This window comes from Eptatretus burgeri, chromosome 17 (assembly GCF_056783735.1).
Source record: "Eptatretus burgeri isolate ZD-2024b chromosome 17, Ebu_testis_v1, whole genome shotgun sequence".
NCBI lineage: Eukaryota > Metazoa > Chordata > Myxini > Myxiniformes > Myxinidae > Eptatretus > Eptatretus burgeri.
Genome location: NC_140977.1, coordinates 12,101,487 through 12,112,076, shown reverse-complemented (window position 1 = coordinate 12,112,076; position 10,590 = coordinate 12,101,487). Strand labels below are relative to the sequence as shown.

Genomic DNA, 10,590 nt, shown 5'->3' with positions numbered 1-10,590 from the left:
TTTAATTTTTTTTCTGTGGTGCAGTTTCAAAGATACAGAGGTCCAAATTTTTCCCTTTTTTCCAACATGGCTGCCACACCACGTGACCTATGACATCATAAATTTCATTAAAATATTCTACTTAAGTAGTCACTTTTATGGTGATAATTTTGTGTCAATAAGACAAGCGGTTTCAGAGAAAAATCATACTTACATTCTGTGCGGACAAACAAGCAATTAAACAAGAAGAAGACATCATGCAGAGCATGATACTTGCAAAATCCATAAAACAAATTTGACCTCAAAAATAATTGGTGGTTGAATTAAATCACGAAATATGCAACTCCTCTTCAATTTTCAAATTAATCAGATGAAAATTGAGGAATTTAGGAATACCACCTTAGTTGTTGACCTTTGGCCTATGTTGACCTTTTGGTCGATGTTGACCTCAAAAATAATTGGCTGGTTGAATTCAGTGTCCTGAAATATAAATCCTTTTCAAAGTTCAAGTCAATCAGATGAAAATTGACAATTTTAGAAATTCGGTCTATGTTTACCTTTTGGCCTATGTTGACCTTTTGGTCGATGTTGACCTCAAAAATAATTGGCTGGTTGAATTCAGTGTCCTGAAATATAAATCCTTTTCAAAGTTCAAGTCAATCAGATGAAAATTGACAATTTTAGAAATTCGGTCTATGTTTACCTTTTGGCCTATGTTGACCTCAAAAACAATTGGTGGTTGAATTCAGTGACCTGAAATGCAAATCCTCTTCAACAATCAGATGAAAATTGACAATTTTAGAAATTCGGTCTATGTTTACCGTTTGGCCTATGTTGACCTCAAAAACAATTGGTGGTTGAATTCAGTGACCTGAAATGCAAATCGTCTTCAAATTTCAAGTCAATGCGATTAAAATACGGGATAGGTGTTTGCCCTCGCTCACTGTGTGCCTCATATCTCTTTCAACGGGTAACGTGCTCTGAAAGTGAAAAGGGAGTTTGATCCATTTATAAATCAAATATAATTGATGTTTATAACTTCTTATTGTATTCATTTTTCTGAACTCTTCCTTCTTTAAGGTTAAACAGTTGTAATAATGTTTTAAGTTTATTGTTTCCTTGATTATATTTTTCTTTATTCCCTTTAGCTTCTTATCACACCTTTCAATGTCATTATTATCAATATACGTGAAAGCATAAGACTTTGATCTCAATCCTATAAATTCACTCATCACCTTCCTACCTATTTCATCTTTAAACTTACCAATAACCTTTTTATTCTTTGATGAAAACAACACATCACCTGACTTATAATTACTTGCATCATATATAACAATATTATCAATCATATCCTCATATACATCACTTGTCTTAATTTCTAATATAAAACTATGTGTATCCATATATAACAATGACACATTATCTCAAAAAGAAGATATAATCGGTTTATTTAAACTTCAAAACAAACTAAATGATTACAACATTGAAGATATAATAAAACTATTTTGTGATACACAGAGTATAAAAAGAAATCAAAGCCGATAACTTGTATTCTTCGTGATAATACGGATGATATACCTTTTCCACAAGATTTGGAGAAATCAAAGAAGAACCTCGTTATCTTTGATGATTGTGTTAATGAGAGAAAACAAACGGTAATGGATAGCTGCTACACAAGAGGGAGACATTCTTCTTGTAATTGTATTTATCTTCGTCAATCAGACTTTCAACTACCTCGTCGCTCAATAAGAAACAACGCTAATACTTCTATTTTATTCAAGTTAAATTCAATGGATACAAACAATTTTTGGAGACATAATTGTTCTAAATTATGTAGTAAAAAGGAATTTGGGGATTATATGAAGCACACGACTGAAAAATATAAATATTGTTGCGAATTCGCGCCCGCCGGCGTGCGAGCGGCCACGTAACTCGAATCGCGGCACGTCGCCCACCGGACGGACAATTCCGTCGTGACCCTCTCGGACTAACGCCGGAAACTAGTCACGGGTGGGCCTTTCGGCCTCACCACGATCGTGCCAATCGGCCCCCCGCGTGGGATAGGGTTGTTCGCCAAATTCAACCTACCTAAGTACCCACACGGAGGGTAGACCGGGCGATCGCACCTCGCCGCAGGTCGACTTCGGACACGGGCCACTTTAAGCGACCCGTTCCGTACTATCGGGATAACCGAGCGGTGTTATCGTCAACCTCGACGGTTCCGATTAATTATCGGGCATATTTAGACCACTACCAACCCTTTACGTGAAGTAAGATGGAGATTCAATTAAAGAAAAGACGAAGCGAAACGGGAAAAACAGTTCAACATAAGGCACATTTATTCCGCGGCACACGGAAAGCACACATATACAATTACAACAATTATGCACCAAAAGCAAATGCAAAAGAAACTCAACAATGCAGAGATACTACCGACTACGCGAGCACACGGCAACACTTACACAGTTTTACTTTACAGACGGCGCCGACAACACATATACTCAAAAGCAAAAGAAAAGGGCCACCCTCAACGACAAGGGGGCAGACGTGGTCTGTGGGCGCGAGACCAGGCGGAGCCTACCCGTCTTGTGATGAGCCGCAAATGTCGCGGCGGTGCCCCGACTCCGCGCTCCTCCGCGGGTTTCGTTGGCACTGCTTGGAATGGGGTGGGAACGGGGCCCCCTTTCCGCACTATCTCAGCGCGGGGGGAAAAAGGGGGGAATTATTGATGCTCTGGGGAAAGAGGATAGCTGGCTTGCTTGGGTCCCGCGACGAGCGACTCCACTGCGACCTCGACCGCGCTCCCGGCTTCCCCTCTCTGCAGCTCCCCAACAGACTCCGAACCCCGACAGACTCCGACTCTCCTCCAGACCCGTCTTGACTGCTGCTGCCACACTCTGCCGCTGCCACACTTCGCCGCCGCCACACCTCTCCAACTCACCCGAGCCCAAAAACTGCAACCACCTCGAACTGCTTCCGACCCAAAAACTGACTGAATTCGCCCCGCGCTCAGCGCTTTATAGTACGGCAGGAGAACCCATATGCAAATTTCCGGATCAGGATGAGCTCGGGGGCAGAGCCACGCTCGCCCATTGGACGGAGGAAAAGTGGGCGTGAACCTCCCCTGATCCTCAAATTTGCATATATCGATTCTACTCCGACGCGCCTGGAGGCGGGGCCAAATCGCCCCGCGCTCGCTGATAGGACGGAACAGAAGTGGGCGTGTATCATTCCTGATCTGACTTCCCCTCGGAAAGGCCGCTCTTTGTACCCGCGGCTCAGCGCGCGCCCTGTACGAGGCCAGGACAGCCTGACGCTCGGTGCCCACAAGCGGTGCGGGAATGGCGGCAGAAGGAGGAGAGGTGAAGGTGGTGGAGGGTTTATTGTGGTGGTTTATGGCCATGGCGACGCTTGGAATGGTGGTGATGCGATGTTTGCGAGAGCGAGTTGTGAAGGTGAAGGTCGTGGCTGTTGGCGTTGTTGTTGTTGTGAAGCGGCGTTGCGGTTGGTGGCTGTTGTGTGATGGAGGTTGAGACGTGGTTGGTTCAAAATAAAGATAGAACAGAAAAACGGCTATCTTAAAGGGTCGCAGCCCGAATGAATCACATTTATTCCCTCTAAACAACAGGTTTGGGGCTAACTACACATGTACTTACAGAGATACCTCACCTACAGGACCTGAATGGTGGTTTGCGAATTTCCTCAACCACAACAATATATTGTTGTGAAACAAGATGGGATATTAAAAGATATATTTTTTATTTTATAAATAATTACATATATAAATGACATCTATTATTATAAATCTTGTGGGTAAATCTGCTTCTGGAAAAAAGTTTCATAAATCAAGATTCTTGTATCGTACAAATGAGAATATGGTAAATTTGCTTTGAAAGCACCATGTAGTTCATATTGTATTAACAACAACGAGAGCAATAAGACCTAGAGAAGTAGAAGGTGAAGATTATTACTATATTTCATAAGAGGAACACATGCGATTGAGGAATGAAGGCAAAATATTTGAGGAGGTTTCTCTTGGTACAACAAAATATTCACATTGTAAGAGTGAGTAAAAGAAACTAAAATCTGGTGGTCTTGGGATATTAGATACGAATCCAGAAGGAATGAGACAAATTATTAAACATCTGAGTGGAAATGGGGTTAAGATTTTATCATTCGGTTTTGATGTTGATAAAGAAACTCAACGCAAATGTATGAAAAGCAGAGATACAAGTGTTAGTGAAGAAGAAATTACAACTCGTATTAATGTTAAAAAGGAATTTGATGAAATATTTAAAGAAAAGGATTTATTTGAACACATCTACTTTAATGATGAAGAAAAGGAAAATTTCCCTGTTGACCTTTATAATTCAGTGAATGATATTTTCCAATAAATAAATGGATGCGATAGAAAGAGAAAGAAGATTTAAGGAGCATCAAGAGTTAGTTTCAAAAGTTGTAAAACAACAGGAAGACATAAAGAAGAAATGCAGACAAAAACTAATGGGTGAAGAAGCATTTGAAAGAAAACAAGAGAAATTTTTTTAACCACTTTTAAAAACTTCCCAAGAAAAAATTATAGATGCTTCCACAGTTCCCACAATAGAATATACTCCGAAAAAACTTCAAATGTTAAAATATTTCAGTCAAATGATGGAGGACGAATTAGAGCATGTAGGGGAATTAGAATATGATGATGGATTATTTCAACAACTGGAAGAGATTTAATCAACCCCCTGATTATATTGTGAAGGCTCTTCAAAACAATGAATATTCAGCGGATTCAAAAACCAAAGCAGGACTCATTCCAAAAGAACAACCAGCAATATTTCATCTTGTTCAAGAAAAGGGATTGATATATAATGATGAATTAAGGTTCTTGAGTTCTGCTCAACCTCCGGTTAAACTAATTCTGAGATTAATGATTCTTCTAACAAAAGATGGAAAACAAGGTTCAACTGTGAGGGGTGAATCAAAGTATTTTGATAAACCATTGCATATGAAAAATAAGGTTGATAGAGTGTATATTGATCTGCTGGACTCTCTTAATTATAGGGTTAGTCTTCCTACTTGGTAAAAGTAGGAAGAATGAGAAGGGGAAACACATTATTCAGGCTTTAAGTAGCCTTGGTTCAGGTGTTAGTTTTCTTCCAAATGACCCATCACAATTAGTTAATAGACTGTTATTGCTGTTGGGTAATAAGAAGGCTGGAAATAACAATTGTTTAAATGAAGCATCAGCCATTTTAGACCAGTTGATGAACATGTAAATAATAAATAAATGTCAACACAAAGACATTTTATCCCATATTAAATAAGATGAGAAGCACAATGCTTAGATTTAATTTCACAACAAGCGACCACACATCTTCATTTCCATATCCACTACAACTTGATGCAACAAAATAATTTGAGGCATCTTTATTGTTCATGGAAACTTATAATACCTTGTTTAATATCACCGAGAAAAATGACAAGTTTAGTTATAATCCGGGAAGTGGACACAAAACGATAAAAGTTTCACGTGGAGCATATGGGATTTCTCAAATATCTTCCGAAATTGCTCGCCTTATGAAAGAACAGGGCGATGAACTAACAAATATTGTTACAAATATTCAAAAACATACTTCAAAATCAACGATCAAACTTAAAAATAACTTCAAGGTTGATTTCACAATTGATAATTCATTTAGAGAGTTATTGGGTTTCTCCTCAAAAAAGATTAAAACTAATGGGACGTTTTACAGTGATAATGTCATTCAAATATCCTCAGGCATAAATTCGGTATTAATTCACTCTGATTTGATTGATGGTGCTTATAATGATGGAATAAGAACAAATACAATATTTTCATTCAGCACATACTCAACCCCAATTGGTTATAAATTCAATGTGGAACCCAAAAATCTGATTAATCTGCCTGTGTCAGGAAAAACCATATATAGAGTAAATTTTAGGATAACCGACCAAGATAATCGTATGATTTCTTTTAATGGAGAAATTATATCCATCAGAATTCACCTACGTGAAGTTTTCCAGTAAATAAATACGATGTTTATTGTGAGGAAACACGAGTTGGGAAAATATAAAATAATTACAGGGGATGGGATGTTCCTTTCCCCATACTACAAGGGTGAAGGTATGTATCTTGGTAGAGGATACTATAAACCTAAGAGACAAAGGGGTGTCGGACATCAATTTAGAAAAAAGGAGATGGGGTAATTGATACTCTAATCTTACACGATTCAAACGGATTAGACAGTTTAGATCCTTGTCCATTTTGACCATTTGGACATTCTTATATCACAAATGAAATTTCAAATAAATACAATATCACTAATATTACAAATAAAGAAATGTTTGTATTATGATTGGTGTAAATCATGCCAACACAGCAAATCTGTGACGTCAATCTCTACAACGACTTGTAGAGAGGCGAGCGAAGTGAGCCGAACCATGCTAGTATTTTTCAAAGAAAAGAAAATCCAAAGAACCTTAGAAGTAGAGTTAACTGATGGGAAAGTGGAGATAAGGATGGGCCATCACCATGCAATGTGAAGACTCTGAAGAAGACCCAGTTTGTCCTTCATTATATTCGTTTGTTCTTAAATTTCGTTTGTTATTCTTTTAATTTGTTCACTTCATTTATTCATTAGTTCTTTCAATTCATTCCTTTGTTTATTCATTTGTTCCTTCATTTGTCTCATCATTTTTCCATCCCTTTGTTCATTTTGTCTCCTCGATTCACTCATTAATTGTTTTAACGTGACCTGGAGAGTCATCGCATCCACTCCTTGCATCTCATCCTCCACCACTGTGGGGGATGAGGGACTGACGCTTGGGACGGGAGAGGCTCCTATCCTATCATCATCACTCAACACTCCCCCCAGCTCGCTTCCTTCCAGTCGGTCACTCTCTAGTACAATCATTGCCATTTCGTGCTCTTCCACCATTTTGTGCACGCGTCTAGTGTCCTCAGAAAATAAAAATATTTATTTCCCTTGAATTTTCAAGCGTTCTTTTCTCCCAACACCAATTAGAGTAATCAACAATTTCATGTCCCACGTGAAATGTTGTTCAGAGTTCGAATCCCACACTCCTAACTCCAGTTGTCGATCAGGGTTCGAAAATCCCACTACCTGACTTCAGTTGTCGTGTCCAGGGGGGGTTTCGCTCCCACCTGGATGGATGGCTAAACAGTTCTCCCTTGATGGTTTACAGCCGAGACTCTCAGAGATCAATACGCGAAGGGGAAAGCAAAAGGCACGGCGGTAAAGGGACGGAGGCACATGGGTTGTACTCAACCCACAACAGATACATGGACACAAGCAAATGAAATAGAACAAATAATAATTTAATAACAATAATCAAATACGTACAATGACAATAATTCAAATGATAATCATGAAAGAAAGACGTGAGGTAAACTAAATCTAGATCTAATTGAGGTGCCTCCATGCAGACTTAAATACAGACAAGAGAACAGAATAATAAAAGAAAAATCCCTCCTTTTATTCTGGCACTTAGCTTGGTCTCGAGATGGTCTTTATGGAACGTGGAATCGAGGCGCTTCATTGTGCATGTGCAAACGCGCCCTCCAGAATTGGCGCTCAGCCGCTCTCTCGCAGCGGGACGAATATACGTCAGGCAATTCGTGCGTGGGATTCAACACCAAGGCTCAGAGACCCCGTGCAGCTTTCTCGTGCATCGATCGTCCTCGCTGCCCCACTGCTTTTCAAAATGGCTGCCGTCCCTTTCGGTTTCATTGACGAGGCTTCGGGACCATTCCTCAGGACCCAACCAAGAGCCAAAGGCCAGCGTCTTGCTTCACCATGCGAGCCAAAATCACCTCAGCACAAATACAATAATCGTGCCGTCTTCTTAATGCATCAAAGGAAAGTAATTTTGTCATGCCCCGATCTTTCACGCCATCTCCTAGCTATGTTCTCGTCTCTTGGCAGCGTGCGTCACTTTCTCTGCACTCAACCCCTCTTCACACTAACCACGTGCGTGCGCTCCCAAACTCTCACGATTATTGTACAACCAACCCTTCTTCTTCGATGTCACGCCGAACCAATCTCCTCCTCCGGAGCGTGGCCTGCTCGCACGAAACCCGGGAAGGCGGGGCCTCTGCCCCGTCAACACATTTTGCTTGTTTGTGTCATTGTCGTTGGTATAAAAATGTAACTCCTTCATGGCTTGTAAATGCAAAAACGTAGGAATAAGTCACAGGGGGACAATCACATCCTGGGGGACATTATCCTTAATCCCTATGTAATTCACACCGCACCACTCCCAGTGTGATGACATGTAACACTTAAGCTCAGAGTCTCCCTACTTAATTACATCGAGATGTCTCCTAAACGTCCATGGGCCAAGCAACTCCATACGATCCTATCTTTCCAAAGAAATTCCTCCATCTACCCCACAAACATCACATTATTTTCAAACATGCGGTTTTGTTTTCTCCCTTTGTTGACTTCATCACAGTTTATTTTTTAAATCTTTCTTGCGATAATTTCTGTTTTGAGTTTGCTTTCAGCAACCATTTCCTCTAGGTCTGTCATCCTTCCGATGTCAGCAAAATGAGTACCAGCGAGCTCATAATGGGGGCATTGCATCAACATCACAGCCCGCCCCCAGAAAATGATGTCCCCAAGCAGCACTGGTTGCATACAAATTAATAAATAACCTCTGGATCTTTATTAACAATTTTGTATTTGTTTTTTATTGTTTGGATTCTCCGCGTTTAGCCCTTTGTGTCTCGAGCTTCCGTTTCCATGGTGGTGCCTGGTCTCTGTCTGTATGGGCTGTTTTCCTCTTCTGGCGATGTTGTTTTCCCGTTACTCTTTCTCTACATGAGCAGTGCCGCTGCAAAACGCACGGTACTGAGTTCCTTTAATGGGGATGATTTTTGTACCAATCTCTTGAGTACTTTGTTGGTTTTCCTAACCAGCATATTTGCCCGTCGGTTGTTTTCTATTTTGTATCGTTGTAGTCTTTCCCCGAATGGTGTCAATCTTATCTCCACTGTTTAGTTTGCCAGCTCTTCTTCCAGTCTTTGCTGTTCCTCATCATCCTCATCTTCCTTCTCCACTTTACCCTTCTGTTCCCCTCTGTCCTTCTTCCCGTTATCATCCGCGGTTTTCATTCCCTCCGTCTGTGTCGGTGTTTTCACTTAGTCCATGACTGTAAGTCGGGTCTGTTCCCCCTCTCCATGAGGATGGTTCTTTGTCTCCTGACCCTCTGTCTCACCTCGTCTTCACCGCGAGTCTCCATTGACTGGCCACCGAGTCCCAGTGACGCTCCGCATTCCAAACCCTTCCTTCATCGCACAGCTCATCCCCGTGCCATTGCGGCCTCTGTTCCACCATCCCTCTGTCCTCCCCGTGGCGAGTGCTCGGCTGTGTGTTTGTGTGTGTGTCTGTATGTGTGTGTCTATGTCTATGTGGATGAGTGTGTGTGTGTGTCTGTATGTGTGTGTCTATGTCTATGTGGATGAGTGTGTGTGTGTGGCTGTGCGTGTGTTGTGTGTGTGTGTGTGTGTGTGTGTGTGTGTGACTGTGCGTGTGTTGTGTGTGTGACTGTGCGTGTGTTGTGTGTGTGTGTGTGTGTGTGTGTGTGTGTGTGTGTATGGCTGTGCATGTGTTGTGTGTGTGTGTATGTGTCTGTGTGGATGAGTGTGTGTTTTGTGTGTGTGTCTGTGTGTGTGTGTCTATGTGGATGAGTGTGTGTGTCTGTGTGTGTGTCTATGTGGATGTGTGTGTGTGTGTGTGTGTTTGTGTGTGTGTGGCTGTGCGTGTGTTGTGTGTGTATGTCTGTGTGGATGAGTGTGTTTGTGTGTGGCTGTGTGTGTGTTGTGTGTGTGTGTCTGTGTGGGTGTGTGTCTGTATGAGTGTGTCTGTGTGTCTATGTAGATGAGTGTGTGTGTGTCTATGTCTATGTGGATGAGTGTGTGTGGCTGTGTGTGTGTTGTGTGTGTGTGTGTCTGTATGTGTGTCCGTATGTGTGTGTGTCTGCATGTGTGTGTGTCTGCATGTGTGCTTCTATGTGTGTCTGTGTGTGTGTGTGTGCTTCTGTATGTGCTTGTATGTGTGTCTGCGTGTGTGTGCTTTTGTATGTGTGTGTGTGTGCCTATGTGTGTGTGCCTGTATGTGTGTGTATCTGTCTGTGTGCTTCTCTGTGTGTCTGTTTGTGTGCTTCTGTATGTGTTTGTATGTGTGTGAGAGTGTGTGTGTGCTTCTGTATGTGTGTGTGCCTGTGTGTGTGTGTGTGTGTGTGTGTGAGAGTGTGTGTGTGCTTCTGTATGTGTGTGAGCCTGTGTGTGTGTGTGTGTGTGTGTGTGTGTGTGTGTGTGTGTGTGTGTGTGTGTGTGTGTGTGTGTATGTGTGTGTGTGTGTGTGTGACCATTTTTGTCAGAGATGGTTGAACAGATCTTCGTCAAACTTTCAGAGGTTCATCAGTGAGTGCCAGGGAGTGTTTAACCAAACACAACATTCTGAAATTAGAAAAAAGTAAATTTGGATATTAAAAAATCTCTCTAAATCGGGTCCAAGCCTTTGTGTGGACAAGTGAAAGGTAATATTAAATGATCCCCAACCCCATTTATTA

General features: G+C 41.4%; 1 protein-coding gene across 1 annotated transcript in view; it reads right to left on the bottom strand.

Annotated features, from left to right (window-relative positions):
* Window positions 1-10,590, bottom strand: part of LOC147009327 (uncharacterized) — a 254,071-nt gene that overhangs the window by 173,954 nt on the left and 69,527 nt on the right. The gene's annotated exons all lie outside the window — the stretch shown is intronic.